Genomic DNA, 11,337 nt, shown 5'->3' on the forward strand with positions numbered 1-11,337 from the left:
GCTTCCTCTTGGACTTTCGTTTATGGCTGGCCCTGCGTGTCAAAACCCTTCTTTTAAAGGGTTTTGGGGGACCTGTGCGTCGCGGGTATGACGTATTTCTCTTTCTCTTCCTCCTTTTAATGTACATCAGCCCCGCTCCTTCCTGTGAAGCTGTATTCCCCACCTTCTCCAGAACAGCCCAGGAGACATGACCTACCACGTCTTTAGCTATGTTTTGAGCGGCAGTTTTTACATGGGGTTTAATAATCTCTAGCCCTCTCCTCAAAAGCGGTACAGCTTTTCGAAAGAGGCTACGAAATATTCCACCCACACCAGCCCCGTACATCACGGGGGCCCCATGATATCCAGGAAGGGCATATCCAGCCTGGGCTTTGTAATAGTTCCTGTAGATGGTGGGGTCGCCATAATTTTTTACGATCGCCATAATAGCCGATTTGTGTAAAGTGTAAGCATCCTGGTCTGAAAGCCAAGCTGTTACTTGTCTTCTATTTAAAGTTTTACTATGCTTTCTAGCCTCTCGAAAAAGAGGGTTCACTCCGCCAAAGCTCCCAACTTCCCTGGGATTGTAATATATTTTCTTTAAAAGAGCCGTCGGCGTAGACATGACTGCTACTGGTACCGTCTTTTACTACCACAAGTATGGAAATGGACACGCTCATATTGACACATTTAAATAAATTTTATTAATTGCCTGGTTTAACATAATCTTTTTTTGTTTGTTTGTTTTGTTTTTACAGACAGCTGTAAAATGGACGCCATCACCCCCTGGTAAGTCTGAGCTGGTTGATTCTTCCATTTTGTTTTTACAGACGGCTGTAAAATGGACGCCATCACCCCCTGGTAAGTCTGAGCTGGTTCATTCTTCCATTTTGTCCTTTTTTTTGGCTTAAAATCTGTGTCTCGGACATGAGCAAAAACAGCTTCCGGACCGCTCACCCCAACCCAGAAGTCACCCTCATTGGGCAAAATCTCCTCTCGGGGTGGTCCTTCCGGGACAAAACCCCTCCTGATTGGTAGAGGGTGGTGGGAGGAGTTCTTAGAGGGGTCACATGACCCACTTTGCTTCCGGTCACCCGCCCCGGAAGTCACCTTGATTGGTCAAATCTCTTCTCGGGGTGGTCCTTTCGGGAGGAAACCCCTCCTGATTGGTAGGGGGGGTGGGAGGAGTTCTTAGAGGGGTCACATGACCCACTTTGCTTCCGGTCACCCGCCCCGGAAGTCACCCTGATTGGGCAAATCTCTTCTCAGGGTGGTCCTTCTGGGACGAAACCCCTCCTGATTGGTAGAGGGGGGTGGGAGGAGTTCTTAGAGGGGGTCACATGATCCACCTCACTTCCGGTCATGTGGCCATCTTGACCCCGGAAGTAATACCCCCATAGGGTGGGACTTCCGGTGACAGGTGGGAGGGACTATAGGGGCCAAGGGGCGGGGTTAGGGTTTGATTGATGGTAGGGCCCTTATACTACTCACAGAGACTGTGAGACAACCAGGACCGGCTCCAGGCACCAGCTCAGCAAGCAGGTGCTTGGGATGGCCAAGGGGAAGGGGCAGCATGCCGGGCTCTTCGGCGGCAATTTGGCGGTCCCTGTCGGAGGGAAGGATCTACCACTGAATTGCCGCAGAAGAAGAAAGTGGCGAATTGCCGCCGATCGCGATTGCAGCTTTTTTTTCCCTGCTGCTTGTGGTGGCAAAAACCCTGGAGCCGGCCCTGGAGACAACAGAGACTGTGTGAGGGAGGGTTGCCTCTTCCCACCTCCCTTGCTGGCTTATGATGAAAATGGCTCAGTAGGCTGTGACCCTTGCCTCTAGAGAGAGAAGGGCCTACGTGGAGGGCCACAGTGAGCCTCTGAGGCTAGCGAAAATCTGCCTAGAAGAGCGGGACCCACTGAGACAAGGTCAGGGGTTTGTCACAGATAGTAATGTTGATAATCTTGCATGAGCCCTTGGCTAAGGCCTTGTCTACACTACAAAATTGTTGACTTTTTAAAGTCAACTTTTTAAAGTTGGCGCTTTTTAAAGACACCATAATAGAGGCCCAACTTCAATGTATACCCCAAATTAAGAAACACAGTAAAAGAACTAAAAAAGAGCCACCGTGGCTTAACAACCATGTAAAAGAAGCAGTGAGAGATAAAAATACTTCCTTTAAAAAGTGGAAGTCAAATCCTAGTGAGGCAAATAGAAAGGAGCATAAACACTGCCAAATTAAGTGCAAGAGTGTAATAAGAAAAGCCAAAGAGGAGTTTGAAGAACAGCTAGCCAAAAACTCCAAAGGTAATAACAAAATGTTTTTTAAGTACATCAGAAGCAGGAAGCCTGCTAAACAACCAGCGAGGCCCCTTGATGATCGAGATACAAAAGGAGCGCTTAAAGATGATAAAGTCATTGCGGAGAAACTAAATGGATTCTTTGCTTCAGTCTTCATGGCTGAGGATGTTAGGGAGATTCCCAAACCTGAGCTGGCTTTTGTAGGTGACAAATCTGAGGAACTGTCACAGATTGAAGTGTCACTAGAGAAGGTTTTGGAATTAATTGATAAACTCAACATTAACAAGTCACTGGGACCAGATGGCATTCACCCAAGAGTTCTGAAAGAACTCAAATGTGAAGTTGCAAAACTATTAACTAAGGTTTGTAACCTGTCCTTTAAATCGGCTTCGGTACCCAATTACTGGAAGTTAGCTAATGTAACGCCAATATTTAAAAAGGGCTCTAGAGGTGATCCCGGCAATTACAGACCGGTAAGTCTAACGTCAGTACCGGGCAAATTAGATGAAACAGAAGTTAAGAATAAAATTGTCAGACACATAGAAAAACATAAACTGTTGAGCAATAGTCAACATGGTTTCTGTAAAGGAAAATCGTGTCTTACTAATCTATTAGAGTTCTTTGAAGGGGTCAACAAACATGTGGACAAGGGAGATCCAGTGGACATAGTGTACTTAGATTTCCAGAAAGCCTTTGACAAGGTCCCTCACCAAAGGCTGTTATGTAAATTAAGCTGTCATGGGATAAAAGGGAAGGTCCTTTCATGGACTGAGAACTGGTTAAAAGACAGGGAACAAAGGGTAGGAATTAATGGTATATTCTCCGAATGGAGAGGGGTAACTAGTGGTGTTCCCCAAGGGTCAGTCCTAGGACCAATCCTATTCAATTTATTAATAAATGATCTGGAGAAAGGGGTAAACAGTGAGGTGGCAAAGTTTGCAGTTTTACTAAACTGCTCAAGATAGTTAAGATCAAAGCAGACTATGAAAAACTTCAAAAAGATCTCACAAAACTAAGTGATTGGGCAACAAAATGGCAAATGAAATTTAATGTGGATAAATATAAAGTAATGCACATTGGAAAAAATAACCCCAACTATACATACAATATGATGGGGGCTAATTTAGCTACAACGAGTCAGGAAAAAGATCTTGGAGTCATTGTGGCTAGTTCTCTGAAGATGTCCATGCAGTGTGCAGAGGCGGTCAAAAAAGCAAACAGGATGTTAGGAATCATTAAAAAGGGGATAGAGAATAAGACTGAGAATATATTATTGCCCTTATATAAATCCATGGTACGCCCACATCTTGAATACTGTGTACAGATGTGGTCTCCTCACCTCAAAAAAGATATACTGGCACTAGAAAAGGTTCAGAAAAGGGCAACTAAAATGATTAGGGGTTTGGAGAGGGTCCCATATGAGGAAAGATTAAAGAGGCTAGGACTCTTCAGCTTGGAAAAGAGGAGACTAAGGGGGGATGTGATAGAGATATATAAAATCATGAGTGATGTGGAGAAAGTAAATAAGGAAAAGTTATTTATTTGTTCCCATAATACAAGAACTAGGGGCTACCAAATGAAATTAATGGGCAGCAGGTTTAAAACAAATAAAAGGAAGTTCTTCTTCACAAAGCGCACAGTCAACTTGTGGAACTCCTTGCCTGAGGAGGTTGTGAAGGCTAGGACTATAACAGCGTTTAAAAGAGAACTGGATAAATTCATGGTGGTTAAGACCATAAATGGCTATTAGCCAGGATGGGTAAGGAATGGTGTCCCTAGCCTCTGTTTGTCAGAGGGTGTAGATGGATGGCAGGAGAGAGATCACTTGATCATTACCTGTTAGGTTCACTCCCTCTGGGGCACCTGGCATTGGCCACTGTCGGAAGACAGGATACTGGGCTAAATGGACCTTTGGTCTGACCCAGTACGGCCATTCTTATGTATGTTCTTATGTCCCGAGTCCCATCTTCAGCTGAGGACGGTTGAGAAGAATTGAGGGGGGTGTGGGATGCGCGCTCTCAGGCAGACCTTGACGATGCTGCGAGACAGCAACTGAGCTCATGCGTTCTGACCAGGCACTTCTACCAAAGATCTCCGATCAACGGCGCCGGGATGCACAGTCACCTGGAGTGGAACACCCACAGGGACAGCACTCGAAAAAGGATAGTATACATACAGACATGAGTCAATCTTGAGATTCAGATTCATAGCAGAGATGGAGAGCTTTGTAGATGAAAAGAGATCTTTCAGAAATAGTCCATAGGCTATAGTCCAATGTTTGTATTCAGGGTGGTCCAGCCAGAACTGAGATCTCAGTCCTTATGGCTTAGGTTTCCCCTAAATGAAACCTCAAGAAAATCTGAAATGACAGGATCAGGATCCAAGGGTCTTTTATATAGTGTTCTAGCAGCCACTTGACCATACAGTCCTGGGTGAACTATACGCTTTTGATGTAACCTTCTGTTTCCTAAGCACCACCAGTAATTAGTTACACAAATTAACATAGGCTGCCGAAAGGATAAATTGCCCTATCACAAACATCAAAGAGACATATAGACAATAAAATTATTTCACCCAAGATTCATCTAAATGTTAATATTCCCTTTTAAATCTCTGAATTAATAGTTATAGTGACAGGCAGGAACTGTCTGTTTACATGGCTATCATTTAAGATACACACAATTAGTATCACTTCTAACAACATAGGTTTGCATTTCAAAGTTCTAGTCTATCTAGCATTGAATGGCCCTAATTACCATTCACATACTTTCTAACATGCTTTAAAGGTTGGCTCTGGGTTATTTAGCCTGCAAGCTGCTTAACCCTTTCTGGTCATGCGTCACAACTACAGTTAAGAAAATATCCCCATGGTCACAGCTGCCTGCTTTGAACTTCATAATATTTGTGAAGCAAAGGGGGAAAAGTTTCTGCAGGATTGGAGCGTGGAGGTGGATCGGCTGTCCGATGATTTTGAGCAGCCAGATACCAGGGCTATAAGAAGAGCTCAAAGGGGAACTATTTGGGTCAGGGAGGCTTTGAAGGAACATTTTAACAATTAACCACAGTAATGTGTGTATGCTGTACCTGGCACTCTTTTTTTGCACCGTGCTATGAACCTTGTAATGAGTGCTGTATGTGTGCTAATATAACAGTGCAAATGCAACTATTGCTGTTATCTTTGGGTGTTATCCACAGCCACCATATGTTGAGGACTAATAAAGATGTATTAAGTTTCCATAAATAGACTTTTATTCCACACTCATGCAAACATACCTACTTAAAGCTTAAATAAGTATCATGCATACAGGAAAGGTAACTTTAAAAAGAGAGGAACATGGAATTCACAAACACATACACCAAACTAGTCTCTCACAGCTGGGTGTAGGTGCAGCTGTAATAGTGTATACTCTCCTGCAGGGTGGAGTGGCTGGTGTACTGCTGTGGCCTCGGAAGACACGTGGAATGTGGGGTGGGGGAAAGTGTAGGAAGGTCCTGGAATGCAGTTATCTATGGGTTGCAGGGGGAGGTGAGAACGGATGTGTTCAGCATGAAGTTCCATCAGGGACTGCAGAATGTCTGTTTGCTCCGTGAGCAGTATTATCATCTCTTGCCACCCATGTCTCCTGTCCTCGTTATCCCTCTGCATTTTGCCATTGATTGTCACCAGGGGCGGCTCTAGACATTTCGCCGCCCCAAGCAGGGCAGCATGCCGTGGGAGGCGCTATGCCGGTCGCCGGTCCCGCGGCTCCGGTGGACCTCCCGCAGGCGTGCCTGCGGAGGGTCCGTCCACCGGAGCCGCGGGACCGGCGACTGGCAGAGCACCCGCCCCAGCATGCCGCCCCAAGCACGTGCTTGGCGTGCCGGGGTCTGGAGCCGCCCCGATTGTCACCCTCCAAGCTCTCTGCTTGCAATCCAATGCACCAGAGGCTTGCATGACATATTGGAACATGTCTTCCCTTATCCTCTTCTTTCTCCTCCTTATCTGGCCAAGCCACTCTGCCAGTGTGGATGGAGAGACCCTCAAGGCCACATTTGCAGTAGCTAAAGAAACAATGGATAGAGGTACTATTGTGAGTGCATTCACGCCCCATGATCCACATAAGTTACAAGCACAACATTCTCATTCCCCTTGGGATGCATAGAGCAGGAGCTCTCAACCTTTTTCTTTCAGAGGCCCCCCAACATGCTATAAAAATTCCACAGCCCACCTGTGCCACAACAACTGTTTTTCTGTATATAAAAGGCAGGGCCAGTGTTAGGGGATATCAAGCAGGGCAATTGTCCATGGCCCCATGCCACAGGAGGCCCCATGCCAAAGGAAGCCCCATAATGCTAAATTGCTTTGACTTGGGCTTGGGCTTGAGCCCCACTGCGGTGAGGCTCCAGCTTCAGCTTTCTACCCTGGGTCCCAGTGAGTCTAATGCTGACCCTGCTTGGTGGACCCCCCTGAAACCTGGTTGCGGCCCATATGGGGCCCTGGATCCCCAGTTGAGACCTGCTGGCATAGAGCATGGTGGCAGTCCCAGCCATGAAGCATACAGCTGGAGGGGAGAGAGGGAGTTGGGACAATAAGAGGGGGGTAGCACTTGGGCATCAGTACAAGAGGATGGGGCAATTAAACACGACTGCTCAGAAATAAAAAACAGGTCCTGGCTCACCATGCCCCTGGTTGCCTGTCCCCCATACTCCTCCTCCTCTTCCTTGTCCAGTGGCCTCATCCTCAGGTGGTGGCCTGTGACTCCAGCTCCCCCAAAGTATCCCTGGGGCACTTGGCAGTAGAGGTGAGGTCACTGCCAAGGATGGCATACAGCTCCTTGTAGAAGTGGCATATCCGCAAACTGACTGTTTGCATCCCTTGCCTTCTGGTATGCCTGCTGCAGCTCCTTGATTTCCATGTGGCGCAGCTGCGTGTCCCTGTCATAGCTAGGGTTATCACCCAGCCAGTATTTGACTGGCCTGGCTGGGATTTTTAAGGATTTGCCAGTTGCCAGAAAAATAATTTAATCCAGGGTTTTTTTTTCCATGGGTCTAAAGACTTGCATTATTATCACAATACACTGGGATATGTAATGTTAAAAGTTTTTGTGTCCAGCTAAAGATGCTGCAGTGTTCCTACTTCCACCACTGAAGGGATACTGGATCAAAACTGTTGAAAATACAGCAGCTGTCTGCCCACAAAATGCAAGGGAATCACATATGTGCGAGAGAGGGTTTGAGTTAAGGGTGAGGGGACATGCAATGTTATCTTATCTATATGTGTTATTTCTCTAGATACTATATGAGGCTGTTGAAGCGGTGGGGGAGGGGGGCTGGAGATTTGCAAAGTTGCCTTGTGTATGGGTTGCTGTGGGCTTGCCTTGTGGGGAGGGGGTGCCGGGTTTTTGCATTTCAAAGGTGGTAACCCTAGTTGTAGCCCTTCTCCCCCATGCCCAGAACAATCTGGCTATCGATCTTGAAGTTCCTACAGCTGGATTGGAGCTGTGACTGCATGGTCTCCTCTCCCCACAGACCCAGGAGATCCACTACCTCCAGTGTACTCCAGGCAGGAGCACTTTTGCTGCATGGGGAAAGTATGGTCAGCTGGGCAGTTGTTATGTTAGCTCTTCATTCCAAGCAAACAGGAAATGGAATTTCAAAAATTCCCAGGGCTTTAAAAGGGGAGAGGCGAGTACCTGTGTACCTGGCTGCTGGGCAGCAGAGTTCAAAAGGGTGACGAGGGCAGTCACTGTAGGCCATTGTGGGACGCTGTAAGTAATGCAGCATCCATACTGACACCACATCGCCCTAACTATGTTAACCTAACACTATGCCTCTTGCCAAGATGGATTTATTAGGTCGGCATAACGGGTGAGTTACAGCAGCGGGCGGAACATTGTAGGGTAGATGCTTACACAATTAGGTCACTGTAAGCTGCCTTCCGTTGACTAACTCTGTAATGGTGACTAGGCCTTTGTAATGTCAGCTCCTGAGTCTAAACAGCTGGTATTGGGTGTGACTCTGGAGACATATTTCCCTTCCCACTCAAACTTCCCATACATACACCTGTATGAGACAACCCCTTTCTATACACTCTCTCTCTCTCTCTGGCTGGCTACCAGAGACATCTAGCAGTCAGGGAAGACCAACTTCCCTCAAGAAACAAAGGGGATCCATTCCCCAACTGCCTTACCAGCAAAGAGAACCCATCCCCAACCATTCTACAGCTAGAGACAGTAGGATGTCTTGTTTATCACCACTACTGCAAGCAGATACTGCATGACAGCCCACCTGTCACGTCTGCAGCTACTGTAAGGAGCAGCCCCCAGGTAGGTGAGCAACCTTAAAAAGAGTCCATAATGTGGTGGGAAGGGGGAAGAAGAGATACTGAGCCATATGGAAGGAAGGAATCATATTTAGTAGAGTTTGTAGCATTTCCATGTATTCCATATAGTTGGTTTTCCCCAATTATTTATCCCAAATCAAGTTAATCAATGCTGGGTTTGACATTGCACCCAACCAGTCTGCATATGTAGGACTTGCTTCAGACTTCCATCTTCTCAGCAGGACGTATTTTGCCACTATCAACACAATAGCAAATACCATCCCCATAATACAGGCAGCTTCTTGGTGTGCCACTTGGGCAGACTGCCAAGCTAGGCCCTCAACAGAGACAAAACTAAACACAACTAAAGCTATAAACCAGCTAATTAAACAAATCCCTCACTAAGAAACAGCTGAGTGGTTATACACAATTACCTACCAGATGTCGAGTGCTATTATTGCTTATAATAATTTACTACATTTATACCTCTTCTTTTCTCCAAAAGAAAAGTGCTCTCCTTTTTTATTGCCCTCTCTCAGCAGCCCTGAGGTCTATCAAGCACAGATCTTAGAGGAAAAGAAAACAACCAATTTTCCCTTTTCCAGTACTCCTCCTTGATAGAATAGGCTGGATAGTTTGGCAGAGAAATAACCAGGGCAGCCAATAACTCTCATCAATCAGTTACTTCCACTTTAACTCAATTAAACAGTTGTATTCAAGGAACTAGTAAATGTGACCATGAAAGAGAAAATGAAAATAGAGGCACATGTGAACACTTATGTGCATACCTAAATTATCATAACAAAACCAGTCACATCATAGGGAACTAAATAAAAAAACAATATATTAATTACAAAATTTCAGGACACTGAGTGAAAGATCTTAGAGCAACACTAACTCTGTCCCCCATGAAGAGTGTACATGAATTAATTAATGTTTAGATTCAGGTCTGGCAGGTGGCCCAGTCAGGAGAAGGAAAACTGATTTAAAAAATAACAAGAATGTGAGGCCTGGCCAGCTAGTTCATAAAAGTTGTGCCAATCACACATGCTCTGCACCACCGACCCCAGCAAACAGGACAAAATGAAGCAAGCATTAAGGTGATGAGTAAATACTTAATGTTCATACTGGACTTTGAAGACAAAAAATGATGATATTTAAATTCTAAGTGTTATAATGGGTTCTATTATATGATCACACACCTGGGCAATGAGCTCTGAAACTAACTTGCTTCGTGACTTCAGGCACGTCACTTAACCCTTATCTCCTTTAAAATGTGAATAGAATAATAGTCACCTAATTCTTAGGATATACAGCACTATGTGCCAAACTATGTTTTTAAGGCAATGGTCCACATTGGGATAATCCTTCCCTGAATTCCATGGTTGACATCACCTGAAATCTAACCGTAGATTTAAAAAAAAATAACTTTAAGGTAGAAGTAACACCATATACACTTTAAAAGTATCTTTGTTGGAGGGATGGAAACAAGTTCTGCCTCTGAAATGTGAGTATGAGGAACTGGATGAGTGCACTGTGAGTGGAACCGAAAGTGAATTTGTTATAGAGGTGATTACACTGAGTGGTAAAGCATGTGCACTGTCATCATTGTGGTGGTTGATGTTGATTTAATCAGTGACTTCCTTGAGTTTTAGTGATTGCATTGGTAAGAAATATATTTGAGCAAACTTAATTGTAAATTAAAAAAGAGGGGTGTGTGTGTGTGTGCACGCGCACGCACGCATGCACTCGCACGCTACTGTTTTGTGGCTAATGTAGCAGGATAAGATATAGTTTTAAACATAAATCACAAGCACATAAACTGAGGATTCTTAAAGTAATATTGAAGAGGCATTAACAAAAGACATCTTGGTATTCCCATATATATCTAATGTATTTTAGACTGTACAAAACAGTGCTATTCAATCTGCAATTCAATTTTTCCCCCTATGATGAGAGAGGTGTTAACAGACCACTTCACCTTAAGTAATCCTTTGAAATTTGTGTAAACTACTTTTGCTAAACAATCTTTTCCACCTTGTATGTAACTGTGACACTCAGTACACTTCCCAGACCTGAAGAAGATCTCTGTATAAACTCAAAAGTTTGTCTCTCTTACCAACAGAAGTTGGTCCTGTATAAGATATTACCTCACCCACCTTGTCTCTCATTTAATCTGACAGTCTGAGACTTCCTCAATCATAAGACAGCCAAAAGTAGCCTGGACCCTTTCTTTGCTCATGCCAGGAACTCAGTGGAATGTAATAGTACAACTTAACACAATGGAAAATACACTATCCCCCACTGATCTGCAGATGGTGTCCATAAATAGGGTTCAGAGTCATTGGCTTGAGGAGGAGATTCTTGTTGGGGTCTGTCGAGGCCATGAACATCTTCAGTTTTCCCAGTCTGTAGTAATTGTACATTTTAAAAAATAATTACATTAACTAAAAGCTTAGGGCATTTATCTTAGTTCTTCTCCTTGCAATTTGTTCTCTTGGATAGGAGTGACAACTTGAATGAGGGCAAAACTGCTTAATGAGTCCTGGGCAGCTATGAGAGATGCTGCAAACTCTGATCCTTTGCCAGCCAATTAGATGCCTCTTTTTTTTTTTTCATAAGCCCAAATGCTCTCCCCCCTTTACCAAGACAAGAAGAGAGGAGTAAAACCCAGCAGAAAGTGGAGAGTGATATAGGCCTATTCTAGTAACCCTTCAATCTCACTCTGCACATTCACATCCCCACAGTTGCAGAGGGAGGGGGGGCCA

This window comes from Mauremys mutica, chromosome 2 (assembly GCF_020497125.1).
Source record: "Mauremys mutica isolate MM-2020 ecotype Southern chromosome 2, ASM2049712v1, whole genome shotgun sequence".
In the NCBI taxonomy this organism is placed as follows: Eukaryota; Metazoa; Chordata; order Testudines; family Geoemydidae; genus Mauremys; species Mauremys mutica.